This window comes from Miniopterus schreibersii (genome assembly GCF_964146895.1).
Source record: "Miniopterus schreibersii genome assembly, chromosome: 2".
In the NCBI taxonomy this organism is placed as follows: domain Eukaryota; kingdom Metazoa; phylum Chordata; class Mammalia; order Chiroptera; family Miniopteridae; genus Miniopterus; species Miniopterus schreibersii.
Genome location: NC_138102.1, coordinates 136,219,973 through 136,228,644, shown reverse-complemented (window position 1 = coordinate 136,228,644; position 8,672 = coordinate 136,219,973).

The window sequence follows — 8,672 nt, the reverse complement described above, 5'->3', positions numbered from 1 at the left end:
TTGTTTTTAGCACAGACCTAAAACCTAGCCTCTCAGGCATAAATGGTACCTCCTACAAAGGCATCTTTTGCTAAGTAATAATAGAAAAGAATGTATTCATTTTTCAAAGAGAGCAGTAAACAAATGCATAAAACTTAGATAAAGCAATTTCAAAGATTTAAGAATAGTTATTAATGAAAAGTATTTACTTAATTAATTAACACCCCCCCCCCCCCAGGATAACTGTTTAAGAATTGATTGTCAGAATATAAATGGAAATGACTATGGCTGACTACTTAGCTCAGTTGATGGGAATTCTGTGCTAAAAGACAAAAATGCTGGATATAATTTCCTTGTAATAATGTCTACACTAAATAACTATTATTGTGCTGTTTTATAAATATGCATACTAATCTCACAAGGCCGCTGTTATACTCTGACAGGTAAGGAAACTTGGTGCATCGGCTATGGTAACAGCTCCTACCCTGAGCCAAGGGATCAGCAGGGTGATAAGAAGAGGAAATTAGCTCAGTGGGAATTCACCCTTGACCCTGTAGAAGTAGTTCATGACTCATACGCCACTGTGCTGAAGACTGGGTCTTGGTATCTCAGTAGAGGAAAGGCGAAGCTTCTGCAATATCTGCTGGAGAAAGTATTGATCAGAGAGTAAGTAGACCAGGTGCAGTCTGTCCATACACTAACAGCACTAAGCAGGCATCACAATTTCAGCCGCAGAACTTGCAGTGCAGGTCTTGCAGACAAATTATTTTACCAATTGACATTCAAAACTGTGACCCTTCCCTGACTTTGTCATCAACTTTGGCTACATCCTCAGTGGTGAAGAAGTAGGAAATAATGCAACTACTCAGGAAAACCTAACCAATAAATAGCCTAGGGAATTACAACTGCATAGCCTGCCTTCCAGAGTTTCCCTTAATATCGACAACAATGTCTCACATTTGTAATATGCTTTACAATAGGCCCTGCAACTTGTCACGAGGAGGTGGGTATAACAGGGAAAAGAAAGAAAAAAAGCATCAGAGTGATAAAGAGCTAGGTTTAACATAGCTCTCCCCTTGATTAGCTGAGTTACTTCAAGTTTACCAGTTAATTTCTAAATCTCCTGATCTATACAATAATAATATAAAAGTAATAAAACACTTCACTGAGCTGTTAGGATTCCAAAAGCAGATGTCATGTGGGCGAGCCCTTTAAAAGTTATGTAAATGTGGCGCTGTTCAAGCTCATAATTTTACTTTACCTTACAGTAGCTCTGTAAAGCAGTCAGGGTGGAAATCACACTCAAGCCTAGCAGCCCCCAGCCGCACAGCTGTGATAAACCTGGTCACACACCCAAGGCAATAAGGACATGCAGAGTGCCACAGATGTGCCCACAATACAAAACCCTCAGTCATCGTAAGGCAGACTCAGTCTCACACAATCAATCACAGGACCATGGCATGGGAAGTCCGACACAGGGACATGACACATGCCTCTCAAAATTAATACAGCACCCCATTCACATGATCACAGACAGGACACACAACTACACTTGCCTTACAAGGGTGTTGAGGGTAGATAAGTTAAATGATTTGCTTAAGGACTTCTTAATCCAGGCTATGAGATAAGGACTCCTGCTCCAAAGAATTGGGCATTTATTGCATCACCAGCCTACTTTCAGAAGGGTGGGCACCATCTGTCCCAGTAGTAGTCACTGGTTTTATGTGAATCATTATGCCCTTTGTTGACCAGTTAAAGGTTCTTGCTATAGCCCCTCTATCCTCTCTCTCAAAAATACTTTGGACAGTAAAGAGTCTAATGTTCTAAGAATTTCAGAGCTTAGAGACAATTTTTTTCCCCCCAAAAATATATCTTTATTGATTTCAGGGAGAGGAAGGGAGAGGGAGAGAGATAGAAACATCAATGATGAGAGAGTCATTGATCAGCTGCCTCCTGCATGTCCCTGACTGGGGATCGAGCCCACAACCCGGGCATGTGCCCCAACCGGGAATTGAACCCCGATCGCCTGGGTCCTAGGTTGATGCTCAACTGCTGAGCCATGCCTGGCCGGGTTATAGACAATCTTGAAACTCTCTCATATTAGAGAAGATTTCAGAGAAGTTAGTTGACTGCCCCCAGGTTGCACAGCTGGCCTGTGACAGAGCTAGAGCAGATCTAGGTCTTGGACGCAGCGGCCCGGACTCCGTTTAGCCGCTCTCCTCTGCGGTGAACTATCCTTAGACGCCCAGCTGACAAGCGCAATGGGGTGAGCCATGCCCTAGGTGGCATGGCTGGGAGGCCTGCCTCCACAGTGCCTCCACAGCACAGTGTACCCCTTGAGTGACAGGTGGAAACGGGGGCGTATTAGTTAGAGCCTGAGGACATGACAAAAGTGTCCATTGTGAAGTATTGGTTTGGTTTTTCTGTAATAATAAGAGAATAAAAAGAGCCAAGAGGAAAAACCATTTTGTTGCCAAGCCAATAACTCACATGGTTCGACATTTAAAAGATTAATGCAATATTTAAAAGAGAAGTCGGAGCCTTGCATGAGGTGATCTATTGGCTAAATAGGCTCCATGACATTTGGAAAAATAAAAAAGTAGTAATTGTCATACAAGAGGTTTTTAATGGGAGCCCAGAAGGCAACACAGGCAAGCAGCGTTAGCAGTCTCAATGCTTTTTATTTTCTTCTCCTGTGTCCTAAGATCCAAACTCATTTTCCTAGACTCACTTTAGATGTGGGGGGTGGCCCCTCTCAGAAACTACTGCAGGTCCCACCCAGCTGAGCTGCCTAGAACGCTCACTCGTCTTTATAAGAAGAGCCTGAAGGTCTGGTCGGTCTCTTTGACATAAGTGGCACGTCCTGTGCTGTTTATCCGGGCGAAGTCGAACTGGCTACTTTTCGTTTGATTAAAGAGAAAAGACAAAGGCCGGAATTGGCTGAAAGGAGAAAGCAAGACTTTTCCTTAGGAAAAAGGATTCGGGCTGGAAGGAGAAGATGATTATTCTTGGGTCTGTTGCTTTTTAGTGAAGAGCATAAGAAGAAAGAAAGGTGAGCTAAGCTCCTGCCACAGGGCAACTGTGTACACAAAAGGCAAGCAGGAAAAATGAATGACTACTTTTGTGCATAAAGTGTTATTTATAGCATTCTAGAAGTTTGAAATGGAGCATAAATCCTGTATTTCAGAAAATGAAGTCCCAGGGAAGAGAAATAACTTTCCCAGATTCTGGGGGGTTGGGAGCAGATGATGGGAATGCAGGTGCCCTGCCTCCCAGTCTAGGGCTTTTCTGTAACTCCACCGTCAAATTTGTAAGCTGTTAAGGGAAGGAACCATGTCCTTCCTTCCTTCTTTCCTCCTTTGTTTCTCTTTTCTCCTTATCTTCTATTATTCAGTATTTATTAAGAACCTACTATGTGTCAGGCACTGTTCTGAGACCTGTAGGCATTGTGTTTGATGCAAAGTTCCTCCTCTCCCCCTCATCTTCACATCCCCAGTGCTCAGCATGTGCTAACCCCCATAAATGTTGAATAAAATAATATGGCTTCTATACAAGAATGAAAAAGTCAGTTATTCTTTTGAATTAACCAATGAAAGTTTGGCCAGGTCAAGTTAAATTCTACTAGACAATGAACATAATTAAATTAAATTGCTATTTAGAATAATACAGAGAGAAACACTATCATTTTGATTAACTTCTCAAAAGTTTTTGAAGATGTGATGTCATGTCTTGGTAAAGTATTGATGTTTCTAATAAGGCTTAAAGGGGGTATTAACTTGTTGGACACATTTTAACTAAACTAGTGTCACAACCAGAAAGGCAGCTAGTTAAGAATTTAGAAATCATTTTAGTTCACAATGACATTTAATACTTGCTGCATTTATTCTGTTACTCCACAGAACAGTCTTTTAACAGGGAAGAGTATAGTGTCTGCTAAAAATTTTAGGACAAATGACTCATGGAGATAAATTCATAATTTGGATTAGGGCAATATTATCTCTGCCAGCATTTGCAGCCAAGGTGGATAACTTCGGGTGGAAATGTCTCACTTGAAGATGTGATGGAAACCCAAGGTGTGACTGCCAACACCATTTTCACATTTCCGATTAATATGATCTTGGCATTTTCAGAACAATAATGATATTTAACTCTTCCAGTTAACTAATCACTTGTATTCTCCTTACTGCCTCCCAACGTTGTCACATTCAGTTCTTTCAGTTTCTGTCTTGAGTGAGCAGATTTTTTCTTCTCATCAGAGGCACATTTCTCAGTTCTAATTTTAACTTTGATTTAAAAAAAATAAAATGCCACGTGACAGAATGAATAACCAAAGATCTTCCTCATTGAACCAGGTTTGGTTTAAATTATTGAGTTAAAGCAACTCAATTACAGCCCAGCCGGGCAAGGCCAGCGGTTGAGCATGGAGCTAGGACCCAGGAGATCATGGTTCGATTCCTGGCCAGGGCACATGTCCTGGTTGCGGGCTCAATCCCCAGTGGGGTGTGCAAGAGGCAGCCGATTAATGACACTCTCATCATTGATGTTTCTCTCTCTCCCTTCCTCTCTCTGAAATCAATAAAGATACATATATATATATTTTAAAAAGTAACTCAATTCAAGAAAAATAATTCAGATAACAATTGGCAAAAAAATACATCAAAAAATAAATACTCTAAGTTCTATATTAATTTTTCCCTTACAATATTTATTCATTATAGTTGAGGTTTTGTTCCACTTTGTGCTTTTTAAGGCAATTTTATACATTTTTAGTTCTGTAAAATTGTTTTCAAATTTTGCTAACTCATTTCCCAGTAATTTTGCCTACTCTGCATTATGTCCTAAAAGGTGAAAACAAACTAATCCACAGCAATAGGAAATTGATTGAACAAAATTATGGCATAATCTGTATAATGGAATACTATGTAAAAGTACGTTTCAGAAATGTATATTTTGATGAAATATTCATGATGTGTTAGGCTTAAAAAGCAGGTTATAAAGTAGTTTTTACAGTATGACTATATTGAGGATAACATACTACAAGTATAATATATATAACACCTAACATACAACTTAGAAAAGAATCTATAAGAGATTTATTAGGGAGTTAATAAACTGGTCATCTCTGAGCATGGAATTATGGATGTATATGTTTTTCTGCTTGTCTGTGTTTCTAATTTTTCTATCATGTAAATATAGAAATGCATTTTTTATGTCTGTATTTCTGATTTTTTTTCTATGATTGCAATAACAAAATAAGAAGAAACAAATATTTAAAACATTGAAAGTATATATATTTTTCAACTTGATTTTTTAAAATTTCTATTTTTCAAGCAATTTTACCTGTTTTGTTTAATTGTCAGTGTTTACAAATGTAGAAATTGGTGGAAAATTATTCTTTTCCATCATCAGTTTATATTTTATAATTTGTTTGCACTGAGTAAATGGTATTAACTTGGCACAGTGATTTTACTGGTGATGAACACTGAGTTTGCTTCCAACATTTATTTATTTTTACTACAAATGATTCAAAAGGGACACAAAATAAGTGAGAAATTTTTTAAAAGCCAAAAAAAAAGGAAAAAAAAAGAAAAAAAAAAGAGGGGAAACTGGGAAATTTCTTAAGTAACACATAAAAACTTACCAGGACTTCTACAGTGAACCAAGAGTACCAGAAAAACAGTTGCTTAGAAAACTCACTTTCAACCAAATAGTTGCTTTGGTCAATTTGTTTTTGACCAATCTGTTTTTTATCTCCTTCCACCTGAGCATTCAAGTTGTCCATTTATTTCATCATTCACTGAGGATAGAATCTTTCATCAGCTGAAGGCCTTCTCATCTGCTCACTGCACCTCTTGGTTCTATGAGAACCGGTAACTTTGAGCACCATAGCAACCCGAGGTAGATGTATAAATTCTTAGATCTCCTCATAAACCCAAGCACCTACAGAAGCATTGATAATGTCCATGACTGACATAAATATTCCAAGGTATGCTGGGAAGGACTGAAACATAGTACTTGAGATGGGCTGCAGTTTTATCTAAGAGAGATATTTACACACATAGCTATAAAACTATAGCTGTGTGATGAACTCCACACATACTAGCTTTGGACATGTGACTGAACATCTCTGAGCCTTTTTCTTATCAGCAACATCAAGGTAATCATAATTCCTACCTCACAGGATTGTTATGAGGATGAAATGAGATAGTTTGAGTATGGTGGGCAGAATAATGGCTCCCAAGGATGTCCACATCCTAAACCCTGGAACCTGTGACTATGCTGTGTTACGTGGCATGAGGAATTAATGTTGAGGATAGAATTAATGTTGCTCATCAGATGACCTTGAGATAAGGAGATTCTCCTGGATTATCAGGATGGGCCTAATGTAATCACAAGAGACCTTAAGGAGAGTCAGAGTCAGAGTCAGAGAGTTATAGTATGAGAAAGGTCTGATTGGCCATGGCTAGTTTGAAGGTGGAAAGGGACCATGAGCCAAGTGATCAGGCAGCCTTTAGAAGCTGGCAAAGGCAAGAAAATGGGCATTATCCTAGAACCTCCAGGAGGAACACAGTTCTGCTGACACCTTGATTTTAGTGCAGTTAGACCTATTTTAGACTTCTGACTACAAAAACTATAAGATAATAAATTTCTGTTGTTTTAAGCCACTTTGGGCTAATTTGCTACAGTGGCCATAGGAGACAAATGTAAGTTTTGGTAGCTGAAAGTGTGCTGCTGTAACAAATTCTTCAAAATGTGAATATGGCTTTGGAATTGGGCAGTGGGCAGCAGCTGCAAGGAGTTTGACAGAAACAGCATGATAGAAAAAGTCTAGATTGCCTTGAATAGAAAGCCAGGGCAAATATGGTTTTTAATGACTCAGCCAGTGAAAGGAACTAGGGCTTGATGATTTTGGAAATTCTTAGCCTATTCATATTGCAAATGAACCCAATTGGGAGATTCAGTGTCAGAAAAGCAGGCTTTGGAGAGAAAGCCAAGGATGTGGCTGGACAACCTTTTGTTAGTGCCTCAGAAGGATCAGAAGGTCAGGATATTCAATCACACAGAAGGCTCTTTGAAGAGGTTAGGGGTGTGACTCATGGATCCTTGGCCACTCAGCAGAGGCCAGAAGTAGAGATGGGCCTTCAGCCCTTATATTTATTTCACCCATGAATTTACCAAATAGGAGAGGAGCGTGTGCAAGCACAGTGATAGATGTTCTAACCACATCCTATTGAGGTTTATACCTAAAATATACCTAAAGATCCAGAGCAGTGCTGACCCAGAGCTGAGTGACAGGAGAGCGTAATAGAGGACCCAGAAGATAATTCATGTCTATGGTAAGAGAGGCCTGGGCAGCTGGACCAGACTCCATACGTGTGCAAGACACTCTAGGCTCTGGGTGAAATGCAGCATCCTGATGCAACAGGAGAAAACCCAGCCAAGGCACAGCTCCTTGGGCAGGCAGGGGCAGCCGACAGGGATATTAAATTTTTGTCTTGAATCGTAGCAGTAGTAGCAAGTTTCGGAGCAAGTAAAATTTGGCTGAATAGTTATGGAAGCCTCTGATCTCAAGAAGGTGCACCAGGTTCAGGCTTTATCAGTAATGTGGACGTCACCCAAACCAAGCTTTTGCATGTGAATTAGTATCTCCTGAAATTGTGGCATATTACAGGTGATTGAGAAGCCCAGGGAAGGCTCAGGCTTCTCTGCCACTTTGGATAGAGATGTACTCTGGGCTGTTATCAAAGATGACAGTGTTTATTCTCCAAACTATAGTATAGTCCAACATAACAATTCCTATATTATCATCATCGGTATTCTCATGATCACTTTGTAAAAAGAGCAAATTTGCATTATTTTACCGAGATGTTATTATTAACATTTAAAAAATTTTAAACAATGAGATAATAATGTAATATCTTGCTGTAATAAATTAGACTGGTATTTATATTGCTTCATTAGGTCTCTTAGTAGTATTTGATATCCCATCTTTACAGCTATTTCTCTATGTCTTTTCAGAAGGACTGAGGACCCTGCTATCATAATTCTTTTAATTCCCTTTTGGATCAGGGCTTCAGGTCACAGTCACTTCCTACAGTGTTGTTCCCGGGAGGCTATTCTTTGTTTTACACCAAATGACAGAAGGCATCATCTACATAGAGTCTATAGCAGTGAAGGTTACTGCAGCTGCTTGTTATCCAAAATTACCTTTCTCTCCCTTCCATCACATCAGAAAGCATCGATGTTCACAATAATCATTTACTTCGGGCTGTAACGCAAATGTGCCCAGTCATAAAATAATGAGCCTTTCTGCCTATCTTAGTTTTTTTCTGAGGTTTTATGCCTATTTTATTGCACTATGATCTTGGGTTGGGACTAATTTTCCCATTTTTGTCTCAGGCATCTATGGCATGTGCTGGAGACTCTATGTGCACAAGAGGCCTTTGTGGGAGATTTTGTGGGTTTACTCTCAGTTCTCCTGCATTTGGGTTGAGTATCAGTTCTCCTCATGCTGCTTTGAAATAGGGTGATAGTGCATTATAGACAATTAAAGGGGGCACTTTGGAGAAGCAGAGGACAAACCCATGCCACCAGAACTCCAGTGGGTACATACTTTGCTTCAGAAAAGAGAGATGGTATTAAGAGCTGGGAAATTATAACAACAGGACAGACAAAACAACTACTCTAGCATT